Genomic DNA, 16,637 nt, shown 5'->3' with positions numbered 1-16,637 from the left:
AAACAAGTGGCTTTGTGGCCTTCTTTCCTTTGGTGTGAGATTTATTTTGGTGGCTTGAGAGTGCAAGCCTTAAAAGCAGATGTCTCATTTCAAAAGAGTGAGAGTTGGCAACCTTTCAATAAGCATGTTAGCATTGTCATTGAGAGCATGCTAGCATGCTGACATTGGCATTCACAGCTCTGCTGTGCCTAATGCTGCAATCCATTGCAAGACGGAAGCCGATAGTTCCGATTCGTTATTCCTGAATTCCAAACTAAATGTGTCCCAGTGCATCTGCTCAGCAAAACATGGACGCCTGTAGCAAACTGGTGTTTGGAGGGCCATGTACATGCAGGGTTTCATTCCAGCCCAACACTGCAGCAGCTGATTAGATTAGAACACTTTAAAAAAGAGACAGGAGGAGTAGCCGAGTACCACATGCTCACAAAGACCTCTATCAAGCACAAATCAACTGAATGGAAATATCAACAACACAATCACAACATAAAGTAAAAATTGATGAAAAGGTAATTCTGCTTGCTGTTCACTGTGTGTGCTGCCATATTGCTGTTTCATCGGGTCTGTTTCTGTCAGCAAACTCAGGCCAGATGAATCTTGATCAAGTTTCTGACTTGGAATTCCGACTTGAATGACCGTTCCATTGCATTTTTCTATGTCAGAGTCTGTTCAGAGTACAGTGGATTGCAACATGTGTACAGCCTCACAGAGATGCTAGCATGGCTGTACTATTGTCAGTCATAATAGTTGAATGACAATCAGCCGTAACTGAAAATAGTCATTTTTAGGCATGTTCTCTGTTTTGAAGTGTTTTCCTCTGTACGATTCGTCAGACAAAGATTGGGGCATTAGGTCGTCAGTGAGCTGCACATTCTGCGTGTCGAGTATCACAACACGCTAATGCAGTTTAGCTAATGTGGGTGATCTGCTTAGCAGCAGCCTCCCTCAGCCTGATAACAGGGTGTGCGCTGCAGCAGTACGGTGTCTGTGTATTGTTTATAAGGAGAAGCTGAGCCTATATAAAGACAAGCTAATCCCCTTGAGTCACAGAAAGTGAAACTCACCTTGACTACAGTTACTATGGTTAGGATGGATGGGTGACCTTCAGCTGGTGAGGATCACTGACACTGTATTAATTTAAGAGATAAGGATCCCTGTGACTTGTTTGGTCTGAGGGCCAAGCTCATTGCATTTGATAAATAATTGATCATCCCTCAGCCATTTTGTCATTTAATATTTATCAACAAATAGATTCTGCAAGAAAATGCATCACTTTACCATTTTAATTCCTCAGGCAGCACTGCTTGGACTAATTTTAGAACGAACATCAAACCTCGTTTTGTGTTTTTGCATGTTTTTTCCCCTCTGCTTTCTTCTTTTTTATGCTGATTATTTTTAACTGTCTGGAGATTTTGCTGCAAATGCCACTGGCTGTCTGCAGAGCAGCTTCACTTTGTCATAATTAATATAAGATAAAACCTCTGGAGGCTACGACCTGAGGCAGACTCTTGCCTCTATGTGACAGGATCCATAATTGTAATTACCTCATATCATGTGGGTGATAGCCTTTGTTTTAAGGGTCTCATAATTTCTTCATAAGACATATCTTCATACATTTAAGTCCTGGGCAATATGTCAACTGCTTCCTCTCGCTTGACCTTTGATGTTTTGTCTTACTGTTTTGTTACAAAGGATTTATATAGTTTCTGCTGATGGGTATATACATATCCATCAGCATGTGTGTGTGTGTTCACACACACACATGTTTTTTTTTTTTTTTTCCCTGTATTCTTATTTCAAATATTTTTTTAAACAATCTCCTCCATGTTACTGAACATAGAAATTCAGGACTCTCCTGGCTAATGTAACAAAACTATAGGATTATATTACGACCACCAGTTTCAATTATTTCAACTTTATTTCTGACAAATCACATTTTGTCCCTGATTTTGGTGGACAGCTAAGGATACTACAATACCCATGAGCCTCGGCCATCATTGCTATAGAGAAGAAGCTACAGGCACAAATCAGACTGTAATGAATTCAAAATGCTTCATCGCTGAAGTTGTACATACCGTCCTAAAAAATATATATATATATATATATATATATATATAGTAACACAGTTGTTCATCTTTTGTACTGGTGATTTAACCAGGAAAGTTTGGTGCTGATCCAAGCCATAAAAGTGCTCAAACTGTGAGTAACGTAATGTTGTCTATGGGAAAAATTAATGGAATTTTTACTTCTGGAACTGGACATAGTGTTATAGAAATCTTGGGCTCGTCAATTCAGAAACTCCAGGAGATATGGATGTCTTCTGCAAAATTTTTTAAAGACAAACACAAACTTGATCGACCAAAGAGATAGCAGTTACACTTCAAAGTTCCAGTGTAGACCCCGTGACATGCAACAGCAAATCTGAAGGAAAAGAGTTGAACCATTCTCAGTTATTCAGGCAGCACCCAGGCGACCTCGTCCTTAGTCACAACATCGCTATAAGATTGTTTACTTGAGCGCTGTCTCTATGGCAACAACCATAAAGCCAGGTCGGCTTGACCTGGAAGAAGACAGCTCACTGTCTGCTTGTCTAGGGAGCATTTCATATATGACACATGTATGAAAATTCCTTCACACATAGCAACGGTAACTAAGGTGGGAGGGGCGTTTTGTCCATGATTTTGATGGACAGCTAAGGACACTACAGTACCTATGGGCCTCCGCTGTCTTTGCTATAGAGAAGAAGCTATGTGCGCAAATCAGAGCGTAATGAATTCAAAACATTTCGGCGCTGAAGTTGTAAACAACAGACATACTGTATTTCCTCTAAAAGTGGCCAGTAGTCAGTTAAAAGCTGATCACGGCCGGGGGCGTAATCGGCATGAACAAATAAAGGCTGGCCCCAAAAACTGAGGAAAAACAAGGTTGTGGCTCAGTTAGTATCAAATTACACAGTCCTTTCCAAGGAAACTATAAAAGAAGGAAGTTCATTATATCATAATACCAACTTTCTGAGATCTGCTTGGTGCCAGTTCTATTGAAGGCTTTGGGAGAAGCATAGAGAAGCACACTAAAACCCAACATATCTATGTCGTATGACTTTACGATGATTGAAGGATAATAATAGCGCAAAATAGCGCATCGTAATTATGAATGAAACAATCTCTGCCATGATAAAATCAACACCTTGGCTGTAATCCCACTTGTCTGGTGCCCTGCTGTGGCTAATCTACCTAACACCTGGTCACCGTATCAAAAATGATAGATTACGTTACATAACGTTAGCTAACAGGCTCAGAGTTAATTTAATTTTGGTATTATCACGGTTTAGCTAATTTACCAACGTTAGTCTGTTACTAACCTCAATCACATATGCATAAGAAGCCCCAGTCCGTTATCAATCAAGCATAACATGAATGTAACTTGCATACAAATAGATGATTGAATTAATATACAAATCATCCAAAATGTACCTTGAAAACACATGAAACATTAGCTAAATAACAACACACCAAAATATGTGAGCCCTCATCACCCAGATTAATAATTTATGAAAGCGCCGAGAGCTTTCAGGTGTGGCACCAGTGTGCGTTCACATGCTACACAATGACGTAATGTCCCTTCCTTTGTTTATAGTTTCCTTGGTCCTTTCCAGGTCCTTCCAAAGAAATACTCTTACATATATATCAGTTACCCTACTAGGAAATTATCAAGAAGTTACAGCACATGCAAAATGAAGTGTTACCAACATGTTTGTGAAGCTTTGTCTCAACTCTGTTACAAATTAGCAGCACTTGAAATACTGCAAAGCGTCTGACTTGTAACTGTATATGTAGCTGCTGTCTCTCTCGCTCTCTCTCTGTGATGTGATCATCATATGTTGTGCACAATACAACATCCATAACGTCTTGAGGCCGGACCCTCTTACTGTAAGTCAATAAAGGAATCGATTTGGTTTCCAGCTCATCAAACGCAGCCGACGTTTGTTGTTTTACTCTTGAATGCCAGACATATGTGTGTATATGTCTGGAGGATTACATTCTTTATGTATATAATTATCAAAGGTGTATGTGTGCAAAACTAATAACCATAAATTATTAGATTTATAACAGATTTTGATCTCTAAGGAAAGTAAAATATATTTTTCTACGATCTTTTCTGATGTGAATCCAGTGATTTATTGGCTGTATAAAGCACCACTCGCTGCCAAAGTTGATGTAAGCAGGTAAGCAGGGCTGTGATATCATGAATGGGAATTGTTTCAAACAGCTGTGTTAATGCAGATATTGGTGTGAATCAGACATGAAACAGTGGGGTGCACTGCACAGGCATGCTAACATCTGACTCACGCTAACTGGAGGTGAGATCATCCTCACACGATATACTTTAGCTATCCACATGATGAATTGTGCCTCCTTCTTTGAAACCGCAGACATCAGCAACAAGACTTATGGAAATCTTTATCAACTTCTTTGTTCCCCAAGTGTCTCCTTGTCTGTTGATTGCCATCACTGTTCTGTCTTTGATCTACTTGAATGGATCACAACTACATCTGTTGTTTCTAAATTACCTCTGGACTGGCTGACTGCTTCCTGAAATTTAAAGATGGATGTTTGCAAGACGGAACATGGAAGTGAATAAATCTAGGTCAAGAGTCATATTTATGTACAAATTTACGAAACAGACTATAAAAAAACGTGCATTTGCTTGTGTTTCTCAGGTTCATGTTAGTGCAGGCAAAGATATAACGCAGTGATTGTGTCAGTGTACTCAGTCACACCTTTACCTGTTGAGACACATGACTAGATTCTGATCTGAAGCTTGATTATTGCTCATACTGATCATTTCATTGTTGTTGCAGCTGTGTAATCAGTGTGAGAAAGGGGCAGGTGACAGGGATAAAATATATTGTGGTGTGTGTAATTTTATTATGATATTGATATTGATGGTGCAAAAGCTTCTGCAAATCCAACATTTCCAATACTTTTTTCTGTCACCTTGTGTAGCCACCTAAAAAATGTATTGGCCCTCACTACCATCTCCCTCCCTCTAAACTGATAGAATTTATCAATGAGTAACAATATTGGGGAATTAGTAACAGAACAAGCTACATTGAATTTTTGTTGAAATAACTTTATCAAGAACATGAATAGAGCTGCAAAGATTAGTCGATTAATCGAGAAAATTAATCGTTAGCTATTTTGATAATCGGTGAATCGCTTAGAGTCATTTCAGGACAAATGAAAGATTGTCTGGTTCCAGGTTTTTAAATATTAATATTTTCTGGTTTCAAACTGAATATCTTTGGGTTGTGGACTGTCAATCGGGGCTAAAAGAGTTACATCTTGGGCTTTGGCAAATGGTGATCGACGTTTTTCGCAATTTTCTTACATTTTAAAGACAAAACGATTAATCGAGACAATAGTCGACAGATGACTTGATAATGGAAAAAAATCATTAGTTGCAGCCCTAAAAGTGAACTGCGTCTTTCAGGCATGTTTCACAATAGTTTCTGCTTTGCAAATAAAACTTTGCCCAAACTACCAGAATTTGTAGACACTGATGTACTGGCAATGATTTTGAGAACAAGATGTCTTCATATTTTAAATTTGATTGACATCAAACTTAGCATTAAGATTGATCTTAAAAAACAAAACAAATGAAAAATAAGGTATTTGTCTTTCCATGAACATGAAAATGATTTAGAAGCTTTTCCTACTGTATGTAAAATTCCACTTCCCACAACTGTTGACGTTGGACATTGACATCTCAATTATGATAGTAGAATTTTGTTTGAAACGAGACTAGGTCAAAACCTAGTATATGGCTGAAATTGTGGCCAATTTGTTACAGGGATAGTCAGTGATAGTGTCTATAATGTGAATTACTGGATATTAACTGTTCATCTGCAATTTTATTTAGTGAGCCCAGTAATAATTGTTGTTAAAGTGTACTGAAGTAGCATCACATGACATGGTTAAGCTACGTTTGAGTCAAAAAAAAGGGTATAAATGCAGTTGAAAGAACAATACTTCCCACTCATATCTAGGGATGTTTTTGAAAGAGAACTTATTTTAATTTTAATACAACTATTCTAATTATCCTAATAACTCCCCCCGCTCATCTGTTTCTATGTCTATAAACATATCCGTGCTGTGACGGCCTTCAGAGCACACAAACACCGTAATCATGTCAGTGCCAGAGCTTCCGTGTGAGACACTTCAGTTGGTAAATGTGTGTTTTTAAAACTTATTTCAGGACTGAGCTCAGGGCTCCGCTGTAAACTCCTCCTGAGGACGTAATAGAAACTGTTCATGCTGATTCATTTTGAAAGACTAAACAGTCAACGGGGAAACTCCAACACTGGGCCGACCAACCAATCGTGTAACTTCATCACTCAGTGAGTGAGTGACGGATATAGAGCTGGTCCATGGCTGTCCAACCAAAGCACCTGCATTTATAAATAATGAATACATCATATTTATCCATAATAGTAATACTTTTCCCATTGTAAAAATTGTCATGTAAATATTAAGCCAGATTTTATGTTGCTATAATGGAATGTGTCCATCTACAATGTCATCCCAAAACTGTTTAACCATATGACTTGCAGACTGTATATGAAGATTTTGAGATGTTTTCACAGATTGCTGCATCATGTTTTTGAGGTCAACATATCCATGTGGATATCCTTGCAGAATCAGTTGGGATCAGCTTTCCAGTGAGTTGGAGCAGGCGCAGCTCCTCATTTGCACAAAACCAGAGCATAAAACAACATGCAAATTTATGACAGGAACTTGACGCTGCTTTTCTCATGTAAGTGCTGCTCAGGACTCAGGACATGTAAAAAAAAAAAAAAAAAAAGAATAACGTTTGGATTTTTTCCCCCATAAAGCTGTTGCTCTAACCAGTCTAATTTATTTGCTCTTGGGAGAACTCGTGTAAATTAATCTGTCTTTAATGGAGGTTTCTGTGTACACTGGATTTCAGTAGCCCCAGATGACTTATTCAGTTATTGACTGCACCTGTTTGGTTATGTGTACGCTTGAATAGAACTGCACTATTTGCTCAGTTGGTGAGCACTTGACCATTTAAAGCCCACAGTGAAAACACTCAGCTCAAGTATAGAAAAACCAAAAACTTACTACAGGCACCAAACTGGAACACAGGATAGCATTAGGCGCTTAAACCAGGTGTTTTACAGTCAAAACACAGTCAGACGGTTAATCAGGAATGACAAAGTGAGGAAGGGAAGGTCACTGTGCCTCTGTAGTGTCAAAGGCTCTGGCCTCTTTTCTCACAGCAGCTAGCTATTAGTCTGCAACTGTGTGATGTGTGATTAGAGAGCAATCCTCTGGTTTGAGCTCTTTAGAAAGAGACACAAGCTTTTAGGACTCATGCCCTGTCCTTATTGATAATTAGCTGCAAGTAAGACACACACTCAAAAGACGCCAAGGTTTAATCAAGAGCTAAGAGCTGAATGAAAGGAAGTGCAGTGTTTAACAAGTGGAGCCTCGACGTCCAACAAGTGTCATAAATCGAAGCCTGACTGTCTGCTTTGATAAGCAGAATAGACACATAGAGACACTGGCTGATCACCGTACAGTCTTTACATGATATCTTTGACACAATGATACACACCTTTGGCAAAATGATACTGGCTCATACATTAAATTGAAAATCTGTGTGTGTTTTGTCAGATTACCTCAAACCTTTTTAAGCATTTCACAGTAATTTCTGAGTCTGTTCTTATCAAACTGGTTAGGTTCAGTAAAGGTAGAATACTAAATGTCCATTTTGTGTCAACGTGAGGTCTGTATTGAATGTTTTCACAGCAGATTGTTATGTTGGACTCCTGGCTTTGATGAGCCAACCAGCTTGCCATATCTTTACCAATTCATGTGTCCTGTTCCTTATCTCACAGACAGCGTGCGACCGTTGGACTTTGTTGTGTATTTGGGGCTGATGTATTGGTGGCCAGCTTTATCACTAGTGTATACGTGTGTGTGGGTGGGTGTGTTCCTCTGTGAGTATGTGTGTCTCCCATACTTGTATCCAGTATATTTTGTTTTACTCAAGCACCAAGTACAATTGTAAACTTAAGCGTACTTTACTTTTTACATTTTTATGCTACTTTATACTTATGCTATGTTACATTAGAGGATGATATTGTACTTTTTACTCCACTACAGTACATTTATCCAAAAGGTACTGTTACTAGTCACTTTGCAGATTAAGGTTTTACAAAGAAAACATTGGATCATCTTATAAAATATGATGCACTGCTCAAAACAGAAGTATCCAACAGTGTGTAATGTAGTTAAAATTAGCTCCACTTCAATCAGCTACAACATTAAGCTGCTGCTTACACATGAATGCGTCAGTATCAATAATCCAATAATGTATACAACACTCTATAAGAGGCCATTCTCCTTAATAATAAGGATTTTTCTGATTGTATTTCCTTATTTAAAGACCCTGAGACATATTTTTATGATCAACTTCAAATCAAACCTCACACATACTGTCCTGATAAAGCAGATGTGAGTCATCAGCTCTGCCTAGAACTTTTTTCTTTTTAATGTTCAGTTTCAAGGAGAAATATGATATGAAATTAAGTTTTAAGGTTTGAGCTTTAGGTAAAATTTAGAAGGCAGGACTTTTATTTCTAGTGCAGTGTTTTTAAAATCGTGCTATTGCTTTTTTAAATTAGATTATCTGAATAGTTCTCTCCTTTACAAACTGGCGTGCAGGCATGTATGTTTGTGCAATAACAGCAATTGATCAGCCCCCCTGCTCCATTCCTGTTTGACTGTGTGAAGGCCAGCTGTCAGTGGTCAGTTTTTTTCCCCCCCTGACCGACCGTCCTCGTATCGACCTGTCAGCTCAGCCTCTCCTAGCCTCTGGTGCTAATGTGCCATTATGTAATGTTTCACTTTGACTTAGAGTGATTGCCACCACTCTCCAGCTGAAAGTAAGTGAATGGGTTTTGTAGCAACAAGGCGTTCTGCCAAACAGTTGAGACAATCTCTATCAATTTTGTGTGCAGGTTGTACTTTTTTTGCTTTTACTTGAAGGTTCCTAGTTTGAGGAGTTCACAAACTACAAAAGGTCTGAGAGGGAGTTCCAGGCTTTGTGACATTAAAGGTCCAGTGTGTAGGATTTAATGGCATCTAGCAGTGAGGTTGCAGACTGCAATTGACTGAATACCTCTCGTTCTCACCCCTCCCCTTTCAAGCATGTAGGAGAACCTACGGTGGGCGCAAAACTCGCCAAAAATGTGAAGGGCCCTCTCTAGAACCAGTGTTTGGTTTGTCCGTTCTGGGCTACTGTAGAAGCATTGCAGGCTCCGTGGAATGGGACTTGCTCCTTATGTAAGATCTAAAGGGCTCATTCTAAGGTAACAAAAACATGATTCTTATTTTCAGGTGATTATACACTAATGAAAACATAGTTATGAATATTACATTCCATTTCTGCCATTAGAGCCCCCTAAATCCTACACACTGGTCATTTAAGTGGAAATATTAGTCTGGTGTCTGTGTAGTAGGGAACATCTGGCCTGCACATCAGTGCAACTTATGGATGAAATAATGGAATAAGTCAAAAGATCCTTTACAGACATGTTGTAAGATATAAAAAATACTCTGCTTGGAATAATTATCTAAGTTATGTAAGTTGCATACTGGACCGTGATTAGCCTCCAAACTAGTCATGGTCATAATTAGTCATGGTCATAGGCCCACACCTTAAACTCAAATCCAAGGTGCACACACATCGTTCTGCACAGTGAAGCTCAAACATCATAGTGAAGAAACACAAACACCTTTTTTAGTGGAGGGGACTTTAAATCTATAAAAACAGCAAATAGTCTGGAAAGGAAAGCTGCCTTTTCAGTTCAGTGTGTGCCATCTTTAGTTGCTTTCAAATCTACATTCATACATACATACATAAATCTCTTGTGCCATTTTTTAAAGTATTTTTGGGGCATTTTTGCATTTTTATTAGAGAGAAGACAGTATAGAGGTGGCAGGAAATGAGAAGGGAGAGAGATGAGGATGACATGCAAACTCCAACACTGAATGTTACGATTATGTGGTTGGCATGTTAAACCACTAGGTCGCCTGCTTTCCTGGTTTCCTTCACTTTTCCTTCTTTTAATTTGGTCCGACTTGTTACTGCTCTGCACTGCACTAAGACAGTATTTGTGTTTTTATTTCCATGAATTCTATTTTTTTCTATTTTATTTTCCTCTATTATGTTCCTCTACACTGTTTTGATGCATTTCTTCACCTAGTAGCGGGCACTTTAAATTGCCTCTATGTTTGTAAGATGCCATACAGATAAACTTGCCTCATCTTGAAAATACTCATAATCACTGTTGTACACTCACAAAAGAGCAACTTTCTAGGAATAAGCATATGTAGCTAAAGAGAATCAGAATGTGTGTTTATAAGCTACACGCTACTGTAAATCATATCTTATACAGTCATATCTGTAAGTCATATCAAGTAAGTCATTTCTTATTGAGTAACAAGGGAGAAGAATGTTTCCCTCTTCCTGTCCTGTCCTCATCTCATAGATTGAGTTAGAAATCCTGATTGAGCAAACACTGTGGAGGAGTGACGAGAGGGAGCGGCGCTCAGAAAGAGGGAGTGTGATTACCTGCTGCTCGCTCCCTCCCTCTCTCGCTCTCTCTCTCCCTCCCCCTCCCTCTCTCTCTCTCTCTCTCTCTCTCTCTCTCTCTCTCTCTCTCTCTCTCTCTCGCTCTCTCGCTCTCTCTCTCTCTCTCTCTCTGTCTCTCTCCCTCTCTCTCCTTGTAGTCACCTCCCCTCTCAGGGAGTGTACACGCTCCTGCACTCTCCCCTTGCTTGTTCACACACGCACTCGCCTTCATGCTGCACACACACCCACCGTTTCCTCTGACTGACTGACTGACTGACTGTCTGTCTATGTGGACTGTGCACATCAAAGAAGAGGAGCTCGGTTAGGTCTCTGCTTGGACGGGACTGTAAGATTTTGGACTGGCTGTCTGCTTGTGTGTGTGTGTTGGTATGCATGTTTCTGTGTGTGTGCCAAGAAGCAGTGTTGACCCATGTGCTTGAGATAAAGCAAGACAATTGATTTTTTTTTTTTTTTTTTTTTGGTGGGGATTTTTTTCTTTGGCTTGCCACAGAGAAGTTAACTTTTTCTCACCCAAGGACCCGCAGCTGATTCTTGTGTCCAGTGACGACTCACTCGTCAGGGTGAGTGCTGCTGAACTCTCAGATTGCCTTTCACACATTTCCTCTTGCTCAACTGCACACACACTCTGTATCTTTCTCTTTCTCTTCCATGTTGTGTCTCTGTCTGTGTCTTGATTTAATATCATGTGCTGGTGTCTCTGATCTGTCTCTACAATTTGACATTCTGTTATTGATCTTTTACTCTTAATCTCTGGAGACCTCCTGTCCACCTGTGTGTGTGTGTGTGTGTGTGTGTGTGTGTGTGTGTGTGTATGTGTGTGTGTGCTCACTTTTTCTCTTGGGGATTCATGCTTAGGAGTGTGTGTGCGTGTGCGTGAGACAGGCTTGAACAAGATGAAACAGAAATGTATCTTCAAACCAGCTCATTGCCTGAAACTATGCATGTTTGGAAAAAGTCCTTTTTTAAAAAGCGATGCCTGCACTGCACGAGATTTATGTGACCGTTGACTTCACATACATTCATTTTGATAACTGTCTTTTGCTCAAACTTGGAGCAGTACCCACTCATTCCCTGCCATAAGCGTGGAAGTATTTTCTATTTTTTTCGCTGACGACAGAAAAATGTTAATATGAAACCAAGGCTGTTCCACACCAGTGAAAATGACATCATCCACCATCCCAAGAAAGTCATCTTTACCCGCAGGTGGCTATTTATGGTGGCGTCCACCCTTCAAAACACTACTATCCACTGAAACACGTGCCTTGTGGTTTGAATTGCAGTCTTTTTGAGGTCTTTTCATTAAGCTTGGTATCCTGTGTCTCATGTCAAGGTTTATGAACCTAAAATATGAGCATGCAGTGCTTTTTGTCCTAACTGTGGAAGTGTAGGATCGGGCTGAGTATCAAACCTCGGTACTTATTGAGTCCTGAATGAAATGTGTGTGACTTTAGCGGAGTATCAAATCAAATCAGGCATCGAGTGTGATTGATGATTCTCAGGTTTCTTAACCTTCTTTGATCAGATATTTCTTGATCTAAATCAGGAAACCTTTCTACCTTTTTAGACTTAGAAGTTCTTTAAAACTGATGCATGTGTAGTTTGGTGCATTTTGTTAAATAAAAAAAGATTTAAATGTTTGAATTCCCCACACTAAGTAAAAAATATTGTTTTGGTATTTACAAGGACATTTTTTTATCGTTTTGGCATCACTGTATCAACTGTATCATTTGGCAACTTTTTCGTGTCAGTTAATAGTAACGCTCTCTGTGTGTAAGTGCATCCAGGACTTGTATCTTATTGTTTTGCATATTATATACAGTATGGATGTTCCTAAGTAGCTAATGGATGCAGCACAGGAATTGTGTATTATCCTCAGTGAGAAATAATGGAAAACGTCATTGGGAATAATGGAAACGTTATGAGTTATTGGGATACCTGCTCACTAAAAAGCCTCAGTAGAGGCTGAGTTTGTTTTGATTTCTGATTCTGATCTTTACTCCTACAGCAACAGACAATTCCAGTTTATCACAACCTATCTCTTATTTGCACAGTTTTGGCAGTAATAACAGCAGACTCAACTCAGAGTGTGGCAATTTTGTTAAAAAGCAATCACTTTGCAAGAAACACTAGCAGTTGGACTCATACAGGTTTTAAACAATCTCTGCACAATCCCTGTATGATGCACTCTGACAGTTGTATACATCCTTCCAATGTATACACTGTGTGTGCAGATTTACAACATCTTTTTCACAGTATTGTATATTTAAATGATTCTTGTCTTGTTTTGTTCCTTGAAATAAGCTGAAAGAAATAAAAGTTTGTAGTAGTATCAAAACAATCATACAGACCAACAAATGCTGCCACACAGTTCAAAAATATCACAGAGAAGGGACAGAAAAAGTCAGTGTCAACCTAAAAACTCATTGGTACTCCAAAACAACCCAAGTACAGCACAGTACAGTACACTTGCCATGGAAGAAATTTTTCCATCCAGGAGTTGATCGGTTTCAGTCGTATTATCTGCACCCTGCCCACCAGACTCCTGTATATGTTAATCATTAATTCACTTTTGCCTGTTTATGGATTCATACACCTGTAAAACAGCCTGCATAGAATAAAGGACTATTGTGAGCTAATCTGAAGATCTGAATGTACAAACGTGGAAGTCAGTGTCCTATTAACCTTAACTAACAGATTTATTACACTGAAGAGAGAAGCTTCAGAAGAAGTATGTGGATATGTTGGACTTCAGCTTATGCCATAATGATGGCATAGTTTTGATAAAACAGAAACCAAGATCTGTTTTTACGTTTGCGTGGGTTTGTGCATGACAGCGTGGATATCCGCACATGCACAACTCCTTTTAGATGTGTTATCTATATCATCTTGTCATAACTGGATACATTTTGCTTGCAGTACCATAGAAAGTAACACAAGTAATACATGCACAAAGCTAAAATCTCCAGGTAAAGAGAGCAGAGCAGACACACGGCCGCATCCTGTCTTATCCTTTCATACTCATTCACATGTGTGCTGTAAAGCAATGAACCAGCTCTTGGATTATCTGTCTTGGTTATCCTATTACAAGACAGAGGTTGTGAGCTGTCATCTGTGTATGATATCAGACAGCCTAAACCAAGGGAAGGGTGTCCCACTCACTCACACACATGCATACACATACACACAATGCATGTGTGTACACTGTTAACATACTGCCTCAACATATGTTAACACCTGTAAATTCCTTGTCTTGAATTTCACTTTGAGCGTTTACAAAACATTACAGCTATCCTGTCTACAGATTGTGTAGGCGGGACTGGTGCATGATGGGTTTTATAGGTAGTCAGGTTTTTGGATTAGGTTCGGGGTTGCAAAGTCACTATTGTTAAGTCCTTGCAGACACTTTGGATGGAGGTATTGATAGAAGATTGGTGGGTACTTTGGGATTTTGAGCATGAAGTTTCTCACTGCTCATACCTTCAGGGCCGACACTGCTTAAGTAACCGATATCTTGACATCACAAGTAAACTTTGAACTCCACCCCTCCTCCAGCACCGAGCCTTGGCAAGCCAATGTGAGGAGTGGCTGCTAGTGGACGTGTTTGAGTTATGAGGTGCTTAAAAGACAGCCTGTAGGTGAGGAATAGGTGAACACGTATACTGTGCACATCCATGTACAAGCATAAAACCCACACAAGAACTCTGGTCGAGCAAACCAGATGTACAGTATATCTTTTTTTAAAGTTATATCTGTGTTTTCAGTTTAGTTTTATGACTGTTTTTACAGCCCCCTTATTGCAGTTGCCGCTGTGACTCACTGGTTACGGACTAAAATAAATTTCCCTCTGACATAAATGACTGCATCTCCTTTTTTTATTTTGCCAGACGTACTGTAAAGCAGGGTCGAAAAAAATCCTTGGGAATAAAACCGTTTTTTCCGCTGTCAGTGAACATGCCTGACTGTCTTTTGATCAGCAAGAAGCCAGAGTAAAAATAGCCAGAATAGTGTTTTCGTCATCAGTTCTTCATGGAGCCTAGACAGGCCGCCCACCATGCAGCCTGCTGTGTACCTGCTGCAACACACAGCTGAGAGGAAGCTGCCACTGGCCTGATTACAACCTGCTTTAGATGTGACAAGACGTCTTAGCTTTCTGTCCTGGAAGCTTCTCTCTTTGCTGTTGTAAGCCTCAGCAATACATGAATGCTGATGATATCAAAACAGATGTACTTCAGTCGGTAATTGAATGTAGCTCACTGAGCATTGCATTCAGTCCTTACACAGATGAGCACAACCACTGGTTGATGGATTCATAAAATAGGTCAAATGTAGAAATCTGGAGTAGGTAAAGTTCATATCTCTCATTGAGGTCAACAGTGAATTCCTCTCATGCTTTTATGGGTGTCAGCTTTATTTTCTGTTTGGCATATTCAAGTTCCTGTTTGGACCTTTAAATATTGGTGTCATTATTGTAAAGCAGAGCAAATGGAATTTCTTTTTACAAGCACAAAAGGGTGATAATGATCAAGAATACGTTTTGGGTGGCTCTGCATTGCAACACAGATATGTTATCAGAGGAGTTTAAAGAATGGGAATAACTTACATAACTTATTGACAGTGAGCCACCATGAAGGAATGCAAGGCAGTAAGTTCAAGGTATATGTGAAGAGGCGGGAGGGAGGTGGTAGACCGAAAAATGATTAGTTGATTAGATTCATACTTCAAGTTGATTGACACAAAATTAAAAGACAATTGTTTTGATGATCAATTAATTGTTTGAGTACGTTTTCAAGCAAAGATTGCAAAAATGTGATGATAAACTAAATATCTTTGGCTTTTGGACTGTCGGTCGGACAAAGCAAGATATTTTCAGACTTTAGGATTTTAGGTGTTCTTGAAGGGCGGAGTGATATCTCAAAAGTAATTCGATTAATTTGAATTTTTGTGTGCATTAAAAGGTTATTTTTAGTCAAAAAGTAACGTAGATGGTAGCTGGCTGTGACGGGTCTGTCTGGACTTCAGGTGGCTAGTTGTCTGTGGCTGTAGTGAATTTAACGGTCACATCTACGAGAAGGAGACTAAAAATGACTCTCCGCACTTATCTGTGCTCTTGGTTTGTGTTAGTTGACGGGCTATCATCTCTGGCTATGAGAGTTGAAATGATGAGAGGAATGTCGCTACCTGCCAGGTAGCTAACGCTAGCTAGCAGCGGTCTGCAGATATCAATCTGATGTCTCGTAAAGAAACACAAACAACAACAGATCAATTAGTGAGCGGACTTTTCTGCTCTATCCATGCTGAAAGTGCTTATTAAACTGGATGTGCTCTACGCAGTTGAAGCATCTGGTACTGACAATCAGTTGTGTGGGATAACCTGTATTTTATAAGTAAGTATATACTTACTTATTATAAGTAATAATGACAGCCTTGCAGGTGGTGCAGCTCTTTTATTATTCTTGCTCAACTGTCTTTTTAAAAAAATTATGTTTCAAGCATGTGCATTTTGCAGGTAAACAAAAATCAAATCAAATCAAATCGTTGCAGTCTGTGAAGTTGTGGTTGTCATTTTCTATTATTTTTTAACATTTTACAGACAAAAACATGAACTAATTGAGAAAACAATCCATATATGAATAGATGATTAAAATGATTGTTAGTTGCAGGTCTTTTCCTGGATGATCCTGTGGGAAAACCTTTAAGGTTTTGAGGTCCCTACCTTCAGGGCACAAGAGAAGAGAGCAAACAATATTTTCAGATTTAATACATTGCTTTTGTCACTGTTTGATTTATTTAGGCAATGCAAGATGCTTTTGTTGACCTAGCAACAGGTTCAGCTGCAGAGATGTTGCACAAATGTGACTGATGGTGTGTTTGGTGGTCAGAGACTTACACACCTCAGTAGGTTAATGAGACGCCTTGTCAGGTAGGGAAACATTCCAGTTTGACGGCACCAGGCT

At 39.3% G+C, this 16,637-nt stretch overlaps 1 protein-coding gene across 4 annotated transcripts in view; it reads left to right on the top strand.

Annotated features, from left to right (window-relative positions):
* Positions 1–16,637, top strand: part of coro2aa (coronin 2Aa) — a 53,276-nt gene that overhangs the window by 14,502 nt on the left and 22,137 nt on the right. The window contains exons 1-2 of one of the 4 annotated variants that reach the window (XM_044347132.1): positions 10,881–11,008; positions 11,174–11,243. The exons of 2 other annotated variants lie outside the window; for them this stretch is intronic. The gene's annotated coding sequence lies outside the window, so the exon portion shown is untranslated. Of the gene's footprint in view, positions 1–10,880; positions 11,244–16,637 lie in introns of those variants that run through there. One more of the 4 variants, XM_044347131.1, reaches the window with a different exon arrangement.

The sequence above is a fragment of the Thunnus albacares genome, chromosome 3 (genome assembly GCF_914725855.1).
Source record: "Thunnus albacares chromosome 3, fThuAlb1.1, whole genome shotgun sequence".
In the NCBI taxonomy this organism is placed as follows: domain Eukaryota; kingdom Metazoa; phylum Chordata; class Actinopteri; order Scombriformes; family Scombridae; genus Thunnus; species Thunnus albacares.
This window is presented reverse-complemented; position numbering and strand designations above follow the sequence as displayed.